Genomic DNA, 16371 nt, shown 5'->3' with positions numbered 1-16371 from the left:
CCATTAAAAGCTGTTGCAATTCCATTAGAACCTTTATAGATTTCTTTGAACTCTGTAAAATAATCTTCAAGTATATATGGAAAAATAAACGTCAAAAATCAAGAAAATGAGAAATAAGGAGATGTATGAGATCATGGCTTATTGAATTAATATATAATATAATTCTCTTAGTCATGAGTAAATCATACTGCCTAGGTATAAAGCAATACTTCAGCAGAAGAGATTATAAAATACAGTTAAATATACACACGAACAAATACAACAGTGCAATGAATGGTACAGCAAACTGCTCTCTGGAAATAAATAAGGAGGACCTTCTAATTTACTCTATATGTTCAAATAAATTATAGCAATACTAAAACTTTACATGTAAAATTATAAAACAAGCATATGTTTAAAAATCTCAGTAGACAATATTACAAAACCTTGGGGCTGGGAATATTTTTTTACTGAAACAAGACTTTATATATACAAGTGGATGGACGACTAGCTAGACTGAAATAAAGGTATATAGATATTCCTTTCTAAAAAAATGAAACTTAAAAAATGATAGCAGGACAAAGTCAACTGACAAACTAGAAATAAGAAAAATATTCACAATGTAAGAAAGTATTATATTTATATGATGACCTTTAACATGCATATAATAACAAAAAATAACTCCAGTGAAAAATAAGGACAGGATATGAAAAGTCACTGCCAAAGGGTAAGTTAAAATGTTTAATAAAGACACTTAAAAAAACCATCTGTTTGAGAAAAATTAAAAGATGAATATTGCTGATGAAAATGCAGGGATAAAATTACTCTCATACAATGCTGATGGCCAAGTTAATGCACTATGATTTATCTGTGAACAAAATGCTGAGAATAAATGTCTGTGGATAAGGGAACAGCAGAATAAACTGGAGTGCATTCATGCTATAGAATACTATGTAAGAATTTAGGAATCTTTAAGATCTACATTTCTTTGCCAGTTCACCTGAACAGAGAGATACAGATTTACTACAAAAATATCCATTCAATGATTAAAAACCAAAACAGCAACTTTAATGCCCTGTTATCCTGCTAAAATTTGTACATATGCTTAATTTTTTTTAAGTGTTCAAAGCCCTTGGCGAATTCTCCACTTCCTTACTATGCATGGGAAATTTCCTTCTCATCTATATGCAATGAATGATAGCACTTACCAACAGATACCAAGACAAATATCTTTTAAAATTACCAAAGAAAATCTATGTCGATTATATTTTTATGTGATTTTTATTTTGAGGAAGTAAACTTAACTTCCTTTATATATCCTATCTGGCATGTATATTTAAAGATGAGATAGTATCAGCTTCCATGGCCTAACGAACAAAGTTCAGATAAATTTTGAATTCCTATATCTGCTTAACCCTTTGCTGCTTATACAATACAACTTTTAGAAAAAGCCTCTATCTAGCAGAGTGAAGGCTTGAGGATATTGGATACTGTGGATAGGAGGGCAGAGTAGGACCATGGAGGGGAGAATGTCGAAGAAAACATACCAAAGTTTATTATTGGTTTTCTTAGAACTGTGGCATCCCAGGTAATTTAGATTCTTCTTTGTAATTTACTTGTTAGGCAAGGATCATTCATTATTGTTATTATCACACAATAGAAGAAAGATATATTTTTAACCATAACACCAGCAATGAAAACACATGTCTTAAAGATGTAAACATTTTGGGGGTAGAGAGTTAGACAAAAATAATTGGCTTTAAATTTTCTAGCTGTTAATATGAAAAAAGCAATCTGTTCTACAGGTCTAACTCTAATTTTTCCTCCTTTCATTGCTGTGACATGCTGACAAGAGAAATCACATTTTCCACTTGAGTAATTTTTGCTTATATACATTTGCTCTTTGACGCTTTGGGTAGAATAGAGCAGTTTAAGAATATTCAACTTGTAATCTAAGAAAGCAAAAAGAGAGCTCAAATGAGAATGATTATCTGAGTTGGTTAATTCCTGACATAGTTATCGGTTTAATCATGCATTCCTTTTTGTTTTGAGTAGGGAAGAGATGTTAATGATTTAGATGTGTGTTGGTGGTACTCATGGTTCAGAACCTGTCATATTGCTAACAATTCCATTTTGGACATAAGTTCTGAGTCTCATTTTTCATTTGGAGTACAGAGATCATTTTCATTTCTGTTAACGTAGTTGGCTTTGTGATAGTATGTATGAAATTTTTAATTATTGTACTTTTTCACAGTTTTGTATAACTTTCATGTTCTTGTCCTAGAACCGTATTAAGAGCCTTATAGAAACGATGAACAGAAAGCTCTGAGGCACATGGCTTTGGTAGTAATTAAATGGCAGCACATTTCAAAGCTATGGATATTTAATGTCTCCAAAGTATCAGTTTCACATTTGGTTCAATACTGTGTGTGGGAATTAAATGCAGAACAGTGTGTTATCACTGCTTAATCATGTAAATGGTATTCACATGTTAGGCCTCTGTTCTTAATTGAATTTTTGCTTCTTTATTTAGAAACTAAGATTTCTTGATAAGGTTAAATTGGTTTTAAACAGAAACATATTCTTAAGAAATTAATTTTCATATTTTCTTGCTGTTACTCAGTTGTAAGTGAATGTCACAGTGTGTGGTGATGTGAGGGTGCTGCACATTTTCTCTTCATTCCGAAGATACGGCACAAAACTGATGAGCAACGCAATGGAGATGGAATGCTGACACTGGAAGCATATCTCTGGCAATAATGTACTTTCATTTCTATTTTTGAACATGAAACTATTTTATAAACACCTGAAATTACTGCAAACTGGAAATTAAAAAAAATTTAACTACACTGACTTTTTAGTGTATCATTCCTGAGGCAATAACTTCAAATGTATCTCCTATATCTAAGTAACAGAAAACATTCAGATGCTTAAGTCTTTCAGGCAGCAATGGTTTTAGTTTAGTTGCATCTAACGGACATTTCTTACTACTTACTAAAAATAGCTACTGCAGAACGTGCTTTAAGTATATGTTGAGAACCTTTTTATTTTTGAAATTACTTATTTTGCTTCTTGATCAATGAATCCTTCATATTAAAGAGTTTTGGAGACATTATCAATTGGGCTTCTGAAGTTCTTTTAGGGTATATGCAATCCTAAGAAAGCAGTTAGTTCATTGCTAAATTAAACATGGTTATTTATATATTAATGACATGTATATAAAACATTTGCTTTTAATTTCAGTTATTTATTTTTAATGGAAATAAAACATTTGAAACATCAGAAAACTTGGTGAAATAGGAGACTCCTGACTATCGCTTCTTCCACAGACACACTGAGTAAACACCTACACACAAATCAATTCTCTTCAAGAGAAAGGCAGAATCCAGTTGAAAGACTTCTACACACTGGATGACTGAGAAAACATCCACATCAAACCGATTGGAAAAGCAGATACACTTGTGAATTAACCCCACCCTGAACACACTTGGGAAGGAAACTCCAGTTTCCACTTTATCCTGAGGGGTGAAGGACTCCTAGCACACATACAATGTTCTACTTTTGCAGTCCTGGTGAAGGGCTTGGCTGTTAAATCACTGTGCTGGAGGAATGAAAGAGACAATCTTCAGAGGATCTCACTCAAGCACAAAGAACAAAGTGGGGGTTTGAACCATGTGAGCGCCCTTAGTTGTTGTAGTCCCCTGAGATGAGCCCAGCTTTCACCTTCCCCATGGATGAGGTGTGATCACATGCTTTTCCAGTAGCTCCCTGTGGTTCTAGCCTCTAACAAGCCAGTATCTGGAAGCCTATATAGCAAGTAAGAATAAACATCTTGGAGACTAAATGGGAGGATGATACTGCACTGCCCACACCTTCTTCCATTGCTTGCTCCAGTGACATCTCAGTTCTACAGTCTCCATGGTAAGAGGTTGGAAGCCACTGCCAGCAACAATGGAGGGACAGCACATCTGCCCTGCCCTGCCATGCCCTCTTCCCTGGTTTGCTCCCATGATAAATGACTGCAATCCCTTATTAGATGATGGCAGAAGGATTCCTATGTGCCTCAAAGGGAAAGTAGGCACTCCTTGAACCTTTTTCTCTGGCTTGCTTCAGCAATAGCTTCACAACAGAAGGCTCCCCTTGCAAGGGATGTGAGGCGTGAAACTTCTGCTTGCTTGAACAGGACAGCAGACACTTTCTGCACCTTTTCCACCAACTAGCTCCAGTGATAATCCTAGCCCTGAAACATCTCCATGAAAAGACATTGGAGACCTGTGTCAGTAACTATGGAAGTTATGGCACTTCCCACACCTTCTTCTCTGGCTTGTTCTAGAAATAAACTCCTGCTATCTTTCACTGGAAGGAGGCAGGGGCACATCTTCAAGTCTCTATGGGAATGCAGATACTCCCTGCATCTCCCTCCCTTGCTTGCTTTAGCAATAAGTCCAGGCCAGAAGTCTCCGTCTATTAGGAGGGTATGAAACTTGTGCCTCCTTCAACAGGAGAGTGGGAACTTCATGCACTTTCTTCCCTGGTTTTCTCCTGAAATAATTCCAAATATACAGACTCTCTCTGAGAGTAACTTCTGCATGCATCAAGTGCTCCAACTTTTCAGCCTTCATCCAAGGAACTGTCTCCTAAATCACCTAGCTCTTGGAGTTAACAGAGCTCTATGCTATCGAGTTTTTTAGACCACAGAGGGAAAAAAATGTGACTTTTAAACCTTTAAATGGTCATCAGTATCTCCTGAGGTTCAAAGTGAGCAGTCTGATCAAAACTATAGGCATGTTCCTCAGTCCCTCTTCTTAGTGTAGAGCAAAATGAGTGGAAGATTAATTTTGGTTCTCAGCTTTTCTGCAAAGAAAGAAGGATAAATCTAACATAAATCTAGCACCCCAACATTTCCTGCCCTGTCCCAAAGGACTGGCTTCTATCCTACCTCTCTCAAGACAATAACATGACTTGACACTTTTTAATTTCTTTGGGGCTACAAAGAACAATGGCAGCAGGTTGGACAAACACAAAGAGTTTAAAGGCACCTAGAATCGTTGGCTGTGCTGACTGAGGAGAAATATATCCTACATAAGACCAGCTTAACAAAACTTAGAGAGCTTGTTCATTCATAGAACATACTGAAATCAACACAGATAGTCAAAGAAAGTGAAGAAACAGGGAAACATATTCCAAATAAAAGAATAAAATACATTTCCAGAAGCCAATCCTAGTAAAGTGGAGATACAAGCGCTTTTGAGTCAGCTTGTGGTGAATGCTGCCTGGCCTAGGACTCACACTTCAGGGCAGTGGGGTCCTTTCTGGCCCAGGGCAGGTCCAGAAATGCCATCCAAGAGTCAAACTCTGGAATCAGGTACCCCGATAGCCTGCTTGGTGTACTTCCCACCATAGCCATACTGGTACCTGAAGCCAGCAAGTCTCAGAGGCTCACCCAAGGCTCGTGACATAGTACCTGGGTATTGCTCCTGGTCATTAAGGACCCAAGGGCTCTTCTGTTGGGAGATGATGAATGCTGCCAGAACTGGGCCCTTTCTTTCAAAGCAGTGGGTCCCCTTCTGGCCCAGAGCACGTCTACAAATGTCATCTGGGAGCAAGATCCTGGAACGAGGGTCTCATGACTCTGATTGGTGCCTCTTTCCTGCTACAGCTGAATTGATATCCAAGATGTAAAACAGAGTCCTCCCCACTCTTCTCTCTTCTCAAGCATAAGGAAGGGGTATCTTTTGGAGCTGTGAACTGTGCATCCTGGGGTTAGAGGAGGGGTGATGCCAACACTCCCTTAGCCGCCCCAGCTTGTGTCTCAGTATGTCATGTCCCCATACCAGTCCACTGTCCCTGAGCCTAGTTCAGCACTAGGACCTGCCTAACAGTTGCAGTTCTTGAGAATTCAAGTTTGGATCACTGGGATCAGCAAATCCCCTTCTGGTTAGGGCTGGTCTAAATGCTTTCTCCATGGGTAGGCATCAGTTGAGTTTGGTATGGTTTTCCTTTCTGCTCTAACAGGACAGCAGTGAGTTCAATGCCTTACAGTTGGCTGTGTTCTCCCTCCCCCAGTGCCCAGATATGCTGTCTGCACCCTGCCACTGCTGCCGAGGAGAGAAGAAGGGGTGGTGTCAGTGATTTACTACCTCCTTTTCTACCTCTTCAATGCCTCTTTCGGCGATATGAAGTTACCACCAGGTACTATGAGTGTTCACCTGGTTTTTGGTTCTTAGGAAGGTGATTTTTCTGTGTAGATAGTTGTTAAATGGATGTCCTTGCAGGGAGGACGATTGGTTGAACCTTCTATTCTGCCATCTTGCTTCTCCAATTTGCACATCGTTTTCAAATGCACACAGAACATTCTCCAAAATAGATCACATTTTAGTCCACAAAATAATTATTAACAAATTTAAAAGATTGAAATTATATTGAGTATCTTTTCTGATCACAATGGCTTAAAACTAGAAATAAATAACAGGAGGAATCTTGGAAAACTCACAAGTAAATGGAAATTAAATAGTATGTTCTTGAACAGGCCGGGTGCAGTGGCTCTTGCCTGTAATCCCAGCACTTTGGGAGGCCACGGCAGATGGATCACTTGAGGCCAGGAGTTCAGGACCAGCCTGACCAAAATGGTGAAACCCGCTCTACTAAACATACAAAAAGAAAAAAACAAAAACAAAAACTTTAGCCTGTATGGTGGCACATGTCTCTTATCCCAGTTACTTTGGTGGCTGAGTCATAAGAATCACTTGAACCCAGGAAGTGGAGGTTGCAGTGAGCTAAGACTGCACCACTGCCCTCCAGCCTAGACAGCAGGGTAACTGTGAAAAAAAAATCTTGACACAAATGAAAATGGAAATAAAAACACCAAAACTTATGGAATCAGCAAAAGGAGTCTTGAGAGGGAGTTTATAGCAATAAATGCCTTCATCAAAAAAGAGAAAAAATCTCAAGTAAACAACCTAATGATACATCTCAAATAACTAGAAAAGAAAACTATAATTTGTCCAAACTTCACAGAAGAAAGGAAATAGCAAATATCAGAGAAGAAATCTGCCAAATAGAGACAAGATGAACAATAAAAAAGATAAACCTAAAAGCTGGGTTTTTGAAAAGGTAAACAAAATTGATAAATTTTATCTAGACAAAGATTATACTCACTGGTGAAAAGCTGAAAGCTTTTCCTTTAAGGTCAGGAACAAAATAAAGATGCCTATTCTGGCACCATCTATTCAACATAGTACTAGAATACCTGGCCAGAGCAATTAGGCAGGGGAAGGAATAGAAGCCATGCAATCAGAAAGGAAGAAGTAAAACGATCTCTATTTGGTAATGACATACCTTATATATTAAAAACTGTTATTATTTTATAAAAAAGTTAAAACTGGCAAATTCAGTAAAGTTTCATGCTACAAAATAAGCACACAAAAAATCAGTAGCATTCTTATATACTAAAAACAAACTATCCAAAAAAAGAAATTAAGAAAAAAATCCCATTTACAATTGCATCAAAATAAAGAAATATATTAAATAAATAAAATTTTAGGAAGTAAATTTAACCAAAGAAGTGGGAGATCTGTGCACTGAAAACTGTAAATCATTGATGAAAAATTGAAGAGGACACCAATAAATGAAAAACTCTTCCATGTTCCTGGATTGGAAGAATTAATATAGTTAAAATGGCCATACTACCCAAAGTGATATATATATTTAATTCAATTTCTATCAAAACTTCACGTTATTTTCCACAGAAATAGAAAAGAAATCCTCAAATTTGCATGGAACCAAAAAAGAGGATTAAAATACTAAAATTTATATGGAACCAAAAAATACCCCAAATAGCAAAAGAAGTCTTAAGAGAAAAGAACAAAGCTAGAGGCATCCCACTTTCTGATTTCAAAGTATATTATAAAGCTAATTGTAATCAAAACAGCATGATACTGGTAGAAAAAGACACATCAACCATTGTAAGAGAGTAGAAAGCCCAGAAATAACCCCATGTATTTACAATCCTTTTACTTTTGGAAAAGGTACCAAGAACACACAATGAGAAAAGGACAGTCTCTTCAATGAATGCTTCTGGGAAAACTGGATATCCTCATATAGAATGAAATTAGACCCTTATCTCATAGCATTGATACAGGCTGCTCTCCATATCTACTGCTTCTGCATCTGCAGATTCAACTAACCACAGATCAAAAATATTTGACAAAACTAACAATAAAAATAACAATAAAGCAATAAAAACAATACAGTATGGTATATTAACGATTTATATGGCATTTACTTTATATTAAGTATTATAAGTAATCTGGAGATGACTTAAATTATACAAGAAGATGTGCATAAGTTATATGCAAATACTATACCATTTTATATAGGTATATCTCATTTTATGGTGCTTTGCTTCATTACGCTTTGTAGATATTATGAGTCTTTTTTGTTTTGTGTTTGTTTTTTACAAATTGAAGATTTGTGGTGACCCTGTGTGGAGCAAGACTATCGGCACCATTTTTCCAACATTATGTGCTCATTTCCTGTCTCTGTGACATATTTTGTTAATTCTCACAATATTTCAAACAGTCTCTTTATCTTTATATCTGTTATGATGATCTGTAATCAGTGATCTTCAATGTCACTATTGTAATTGTTTTGGTGCACCACAAACTACACCTACATAAGACAGAAAACTTAATCAATAAATGTTGTGTGTGTTTTGACTACTCCACTGCCTGGCCAGTCTATCATCCCTCTTCATCTCCTCAGCCCTGCTTATTCCCTGAGACACAACAATTGTGAAATTAGATCAATTCATAACCCTACAAGTTGCTGCAACATGGATGGAAATGGGGGGCATTTTCCGAAGCAAACTAATACAGCGGCAGAAAACCACCTATTCTCACTTATAAATGGGAGCTACAAATTGAGTGCACATGACACGAAGAAAGGAACAATAGACCCCAGAGCCTACTTAAGGATGGAGGTTGGGAAGAGGATGAGGATTGAAAAACTACCTACCGAGTACTATGCTTACTACCTGGGTGATGAAATAATCTGTACACCAAACTCCCACAACATGCGATTTACCCATGTAACAAACCTGCACATGTACCCACTGAGCCTAAAATAAAAGTTGGAAATAAAAAAAAATGACCTTACAATGGCCTCTAAGTACTCAAGTGAAAGGAAAAGTTGCACATCTCTCAATTTAAATCAAAAGCTAGAAATAAAATAAGTTTAGTGAGGAAGGCATGCCAAAAGCTGAGACAGGCTGAAAGCTAAGCCCCTTATACTAGACTTGTGAGTACAAGTTAGCCAAGTTGTGAGTACAAAGGAAACGTTCTTAAAGGAAATTAAAAGTGCTACTTCAGTGAACACAGGAATGATGAAGTGAAACAGCCTTATTGCTGATATTAAGAAAGTTTGCTTACTGTGGGTAGATCAAACTAGCCACAACATTCCCTTAAGTTAAAGTTGAATCCAGAGTGAGACCCTAACTTTCTTCAATTCTATGAAGGCTGAGAGGGGTGAGGAAGCTACAGAAGAAAAGTTGGAAACTAGCAGAGGTTGATTCTTGGGATTTAAGGAAAGAAGCCATCTTCACAACATAAAACTGAAAGATGAAGCAGCAAGAGCTGATGTAGATGATGTAGCACATTATCCAGAAGATCCAGCTAAGATTATTGATGAAAGTAGCTACATTAAACAACAGATTTTGTGTTGGATTCAGCAGCACACATACTGAAACTGGAATGATACAGAAAAAATTAGCATAGCCCCTGCTAAGTGGTGTCATGCAAATTCATGAAGTATTTCATATTTTTAGCTATAAAGATACTAGAGGCAAGCTTACGAAAGACTCTTCTAGACATTGGTCTGGGTAGAAAATTCATGACCAGGATCTCAAAAGCAAAACAACAAAAACCAAGATAGTCAGATGGTACTTGATTAAACTAAGAAGCTTCTGCACAGCAAAAGAACCAATCAACAGAGTGAACAGACAGCCTACAGAAAGGGAGAGGATGTTTGTAAACTATGCATCTGACAGGGAACTAGTATCCAGAATTTACAAGGAACTCAAACAACTCAACAACAAACAGATAACCCCATTAAAGGGTGGCCAGAAGATGCTAATATATTTCAAAAGCAGCATAAGTTTCATACATTTGTTGGTTATTTGTATAAAAATCTATTGAAAAATAGAAAATTTTCAAATTTTTATTTTCAATAGATATGCCTCATACTAGCAGCCAACAAGCATACAAAAATGCTGAACATTGTTAATCATCAGAGAAATTTAAATTAATGCCACAGTGGGATGTCATCTTACACCAGTTAGAATGGCTATTATTTGAAAAGACAAAAAGTAACAAATGTGGTTGAGGAGGCAGAGAAAAGGGAAGGCTTGTGCACTGTTGGTGAGAATATAAATTGGCATACCATCTATTTAAAACAGTATGGGGATTTATCAAAGAACTAAAAATGGAGCTGCCATTTGATCTAGCAATCACACTGTTGGGTATCTAACCAAAGGAAAAGGGATAATTATATCTATCAATAAGATTACTGCACTCATATGTTTATTGCAGCACTATTCATAACAGCAGAGATTAGGATTCAACCTAAGTGACCATCAGAGGAGGACTGGATAAAAACAATGTATATATACGCAATAGAATAATATTCGACCATTAAAAATAATTAAAGCATGTATTTGAAGCAACATGGATGGAACTGGAAGCCATTATCCAAGTGAAACATCTCAGAAGGAGAAAGAAAAAAAAATACTGTATGTTCTCACTTATAAGTGCAAACTAAATAATGTATACATGTGGACATAATGTATGGACTTGGAGACTCAGATAAGCCGGGGTGGGAAGGGGGGTGGATGATGGGAATTACCTAATGGGTACAATGTACATTATCTGGATAATGGATACACTAAACACCCACACTTCACAACTACACAATATAGCCATGTAACAAAATTGCACTTGTATCCCTTAAATTTATACAAAACAGGCCAGGCAAGGTGCACTTTGGGAGGCAGAGGTGGGTGAATCACCTGAGGTCAGGAATTCAAGACCAGCCTGGCTAACATGGCAAAACCCCGTCTCTACTAAAAATACAAAAATTAGGTGGGCATGGTGGCACACGCCTGTAATCCCAGCTACTGAGGAGGCTGAGGCAGGAGAATCACTTGAACCCGGGAGGCGGAGGTTGCAGTGAGTCGCAATTATGCCATTGCACTCCAGCCTGGGCAACATGAGTGAAACTCCATCTCAAAAAAAAAAAAAAAAATTATACAAAACAAACAATTTTCAGTGGAGACAATAAAAGGCTTCTATTAGAAGAAGATGCCACCTAGAATTTTCATAGGTAGAGAGAAGTCAATACTTGACTTAAAAGCTTCAAAAGACAAGTCAACTCTCTTTTAGGGGTTAATGAAGCTGATGTTTAGAAGTTGAAGCCAATGCTCATTTACTCAAAAATCCTAGAGCCCCTAAGAATTATGTAGTTTATTCTGACTCTGTTCTATAGATGGAACAATAAATCCTAAATGACAGTACATTAGCTCATAGCATCATTTACTGAATATTTTAAGCTTATGATTGATATCTATTGCTAAGAAAAAAAGATTTCTTTCAAAATATTAATGCTGCTTGACAATGTACCTAGTCACCTAAAGTACTGATGGAGATGTACAAAGAGATGAACGTTGTTTTCATGCCTACTAACACAACATCTATCCTGTAGCCCATAGATAAAGGAGTAATTTTGACTTTTAGGTCTTCTTATTTAAGAAATGTATTTTGTGAACTATAGCTGCCATAGACAGTAATTACTGTGATGAATCTGACCTAAGTAAACTGAAAATCTTCTGGAAAGGATTCACCATTCTAGATGTCATTAAGAAAATTCATGATTCATGACAGGAGTCCTAAACACCAACATTAACAAAAGGTTGGAAGAAGTTTATTCCAACTCATATGGATTACTTTCAGAGGTTTAAGACTTCAGTGAAGTAAGTAACTGCAGATGTGGTAGAAATTAAAAGACAACTAGACTTAGAAGTGGAGACTGAAGTTGTTACTGAACTAAAATCTCATGATAAAACTTGAATGGATGAGGAGTTGTTTCCTATGGAAGAGCAAGAAGGTGGTTTCTTGAGATCAAATCTACTCCAGGTCAAGATGCTGTGAACATTGTTGAAATGACCACAAAGGATTTAAAATATTAGATAAATTTAGTTGATAAAGCAAACTGTAGGGTTTGAGAGGATTAACTCCAATTTGGAAAGAGGTTTTATTATGGGTAAAATGCAATCAAACAACATCACATGCTACAGAGAAATCCTTCTGCAAGGACAAGTCAATTAATGAGGCAAACTTCACTTTTGTTTCATTTCAAGAAATTGGCATAGCCATTCAAACCTTCATCAACCACTACCCTCATCAGTCAGCAGCCATTAATATCAAAGGAAGACCCTCCACCAGCAAAACAATTATGACTTGCTGAAAGCTCAAATGATCATTAGCATTTTTATCAATAAAGAATTCTTAAATTTAGATTTGTTCTTATTTTTTCAGACGGAGTCTTACTCTGTCGCCCAGGCTGGAGTGCAGTGGCGCGATCTTGGCTCACTGCAAACCCCGCCTCCCGGGTTCACGCCATTCTCCTGCCCCAAGTAGCTGGGACTACAGGCACCCGCCACCACACCCTGCTACTTTTTTCTATTTTTAATAGAGACGAGGTTTCACCGTGTTAGCCAGGATGGTCTCGATCTCCTGACCTCGTTATCTGCCCACTTCGGCCTCCCAAAGTGCTGGGATTACAGGCATGAGCCACTGTGCCCGGCCTGTAGTTTGCTTTTTTAAACCTAATTCTATTGTACACTTAATAGATTATGGTGTAGTATAAATATAACTTTTATACACATTACGAAACAAAAAAATTGTGTGACTTATTTGTGATATTTGCTTTACTGGATCTAATCCAGCAATATCTCTTAGGTATGCCCTTAAAAGGGATTTGACAGCTTGTGGATTTTGGTATGTTCACAGAGTCCTAGAAAAAATCCAGTGAATACCAATTCAATGAATTTAATCCCATGAGGGCTGTACAGGAGGAGGTGCCCATTGAATCTCCTTGTCTATTCTGCACACAGGTAATTGCTTCTGTTCATCTAAGACTAAAGGACAGATAGATTTTGTATAGCAATGTTTTCATTCTCTGGTGGAGAATTATGCACTTGTACTTCTAGGAACTTAAACTATGTAAGAGTTTTCAGCTATGAAAATTTATATTCAACATAACAAGTAATAGGAATTCACGAGTAATGACTAACTCAAATGATTAGGTTAAGGTGTATGTTCTTTAAATAATACGTTTATCCCTGAGAAAATGGCTGTGTTATCACTATTTGCACTTGGAAATCAATTGAATAAATATACTACTTATAGTGATAGATTGTAGGCAAATCTACCAAAACACATAAATTTTTTTTAACACATAAAAAATTTTAACAGTATTAACAAGACATTTAAAGCTCATGTAATAATGCAATCTGAATGTCCAACCCAGTCCTCTCCTCTACAACTTGGGATTGACCTTGTCATCTTCTTCTGAATATTTCCAAATTATTTTATATTAATATGTCTTAAAATAACCTCATCAACTCTACTGACCTTCCCTTCAGGTCATCTAGAAGTAGAACTTTTTAATTATGTAAAGAACCAGCCAGGAGACCCCTTTATATTCAGGACAGATGAGGCAGCCACTTTTCTGGGAATAAATTATAATAGAACACAGATGTTCTGATTTTATTTGGTTTGTTTGGGATTGCTCCTCTGGTTGTTTCTTAGAAAGTTCCTGAAGTTTTAAAGGGTTTTTAAACTCTCTGCCTAGGAGTTTCAAATCACTGAATAATTAGTTGAGGCTTTTTTATTAAAGCCAAGAAACAGTTATTGAGCACTTGTAAATGCTACCAAAAAAGTGCTCACAGGACCAAAATGATTAAGAAAGTTGCTGCTTACAAGGAGTTCTTAGTCCATCCAAGCAGCCTGATCTATAAGCAAGAAATTGCTTTAGTGTAGCTGTAAGATGCCATGGATGAGGATAAGAATGATTTCTGAATCAGATATCATGGATAATAAACAAATTCACCCTAATGAATATATTAAGTAGGTCCTAAATGGGTTATAATTTATTTAGACACCTATCAAGTAGATTTATCTAAAAATAGGTTATATATTATCCATTTAATTCTATATTTAGCATTTTTCAGTTTTCACTTTTATACTGAGTCAGTAATGTTTAGTTAATACTACCTGGCCAGTTGCAAGATTTGGGATTTGAATTCAGAAATCCTTCAAAATCCTAGACTTCTATAAAATATTCTGACTGTCATTCTCAATATTTTCTTCAGCACATTATGGTGTAAGATAGTAACTATATTATTACAATGCAAACCACATTTGATGGACAATAAATTTATTCTCTGTACTCATTCAAAAACTGAAAGAGTGACAAATAACTTCCTAGTTTAAGTGCCACTTTCATGAGTTTAAATAAGCACTTTATTACCATTAAGGGTTTTGTGTACACATACACAAATGTGTGTTTATTCAAAAATTGTTTACATGTCATATAGGACAGGTTTGGTAGTTCAGTAATTCAGGAAAAGGGGTACTACCATATTCTTTGTATTTGTTTCAAGGGTTTAAAATTTAAAAAGTCACCTAACTCCAAGATTTTTTCCCTGGGGGTGATGATAACTCTTAAAATTGGAAAACCTATCCCCTTTATTATAGGCATTAGGTTCATCGTGGCAAAATAGATAAATAAATAAATAAACTTATGATTAGAGCCGTCTCTGAAGAAGGTAATGACTCATTTAAGTTTTTAAAAATGCTATTAGACCATCCTGGCTAACACAGTGAAACTCCGTCTCCACTAAAAATACAAAAACAAAATTAGCTAGGAATGGTGGTGGGCGCCTGAGTCCCAGTTACTCAGGAGGCTGAGGCAGGAGAATGGCGTGAACCTGGGAGGCGGAGCTTGCAGTGAGCCGAGATCGCGCCACTGTACTCCAGCCTAACAGAGTGAGACTCCGTCTCAAAAAAAAAAAAAATAAAAAGGTATTAAATGAGTTAACAGTATAATCTGACTAGTCATTTAATAGTAAGTGATAACAATTATGTTTTATTTATGGTTTCTTCTTTCTAAAACAAATAATACAAACAAAATATGGTTTATTGGCTTATAAATAAATATAGTGAACTTATCATATATAAACTCTATATGAGAACATGTTAATCTGTCTCTTTAAAATATTAGAATATTTTTATTTCTGGTAACGATAATTGGCAGATTTATTATAAGAATTAAATAAGATCAGTATAAAACACACAGTATACAGTCTGGGATATAATCTGTTAAAAATAGTAGCTATTATGATGATTACAAAAACAATTTCAGTAAGAAATTATTATATCTACCTTTATAAAAAGAAATGTATTACTGAGTCTTTGAAACTTTACCTCTTTATTAAAATAATCTATGCAAACTAAAGAAAATTAGCATTTTACCATGTAGCAACTGTATAATTATACAATTATATTTGATGAATCAAAAACTGTGAAAACAAGAATCTGTGATGCTGAAAATAGTTTTGTAAAGTTTGGTTAGACGTTAAAGATTAATAAAATAAATGTGAATATTTTATCCAAATATTTCTTTAGTCTATTATAAAGTGGGAAGAAATGAACAAAACTTTAGGTACACAGATTCGTGTGACATTTACAGAAGAAACAGGGACAGGCCCTGACCACAAAGCCAGAAATAGACTACATGTTAAGTCTGTTGGAACTGAACAAATATTCCTTTTCCATTGCTCTCAAAACAAGGGAAGGTCCCTGTCAGAGAACTAACACTGTAGTACTGACCAGGTGGACCTTGTCCTCAACAAAACTTATTATAAAATCTTGGAGTCAGTGAGAGCTTATGTCTAAACAGTTATCTGATCTACCTAGGACACTAGATGGTCTTTACAAACAGCATTGAAATAAAATTATTTCAAAGTGTTTACATCACAAAAAACTAAACTTTTAAAATTGCTCCATTAATTATTTGTATTAAAAAGGAATAATCAAGAACCTATTTCAAATTTTTACTGAAAGCATTCTCTTATCAGTGTTAATAGACAGAGCCCTTTGTCTCCACAGTCCACGAGGTTCAACTAGAGAGCGGATGGCACATTAAGCAGCCACCAGTTTGATCTCTCACTTCCAAACAAGAAACATGAATACTAGGGAGTGTACGTGACCTGTTAGGTATCACACAATTAATTACTGGCAGATCCAAGTCTAAATCTCAAATATATTTATTCCATAT

The 16371-nt window shown here is 36.1% G+C and overlaps 1 non-coding gene across 1 annotated transcript; it reads left to right on the top strand.

Moving 5' to 3' along the window:
* The first annotated feature begins 9693 nt into the window (after positions 1-9693).
* LOC112427487 (U6 spliceosomal RNA) lies at positions 9694-9800 on the top strand. Its single transcript, XR_003019080.1, has one exon. It is a non-coding gene; the product is annotated as a U6 spliceosomal RNA (small nuclear RNA).
* Positions 9801-16371: the final 6571 nt, after the last annotated feature.

Source organism: Macaca nemestrina, chromosome 3 (assembly GCF_043159975.1).
Source record: "Macaca nemestrina isolate mMacNem1 chromosome 3, mMacNem.hap1, whole genome shotgun sequence".
Taxonomy (NCBI): Eukaryota; Metazoa; Chordata; class Mammalia; order Primates; family Cercopithecidae; genus Macaca; species Macaca nemestrina.
This window is presented reverse-complemented; position numbering and strand designations above follow the sequence as displayed.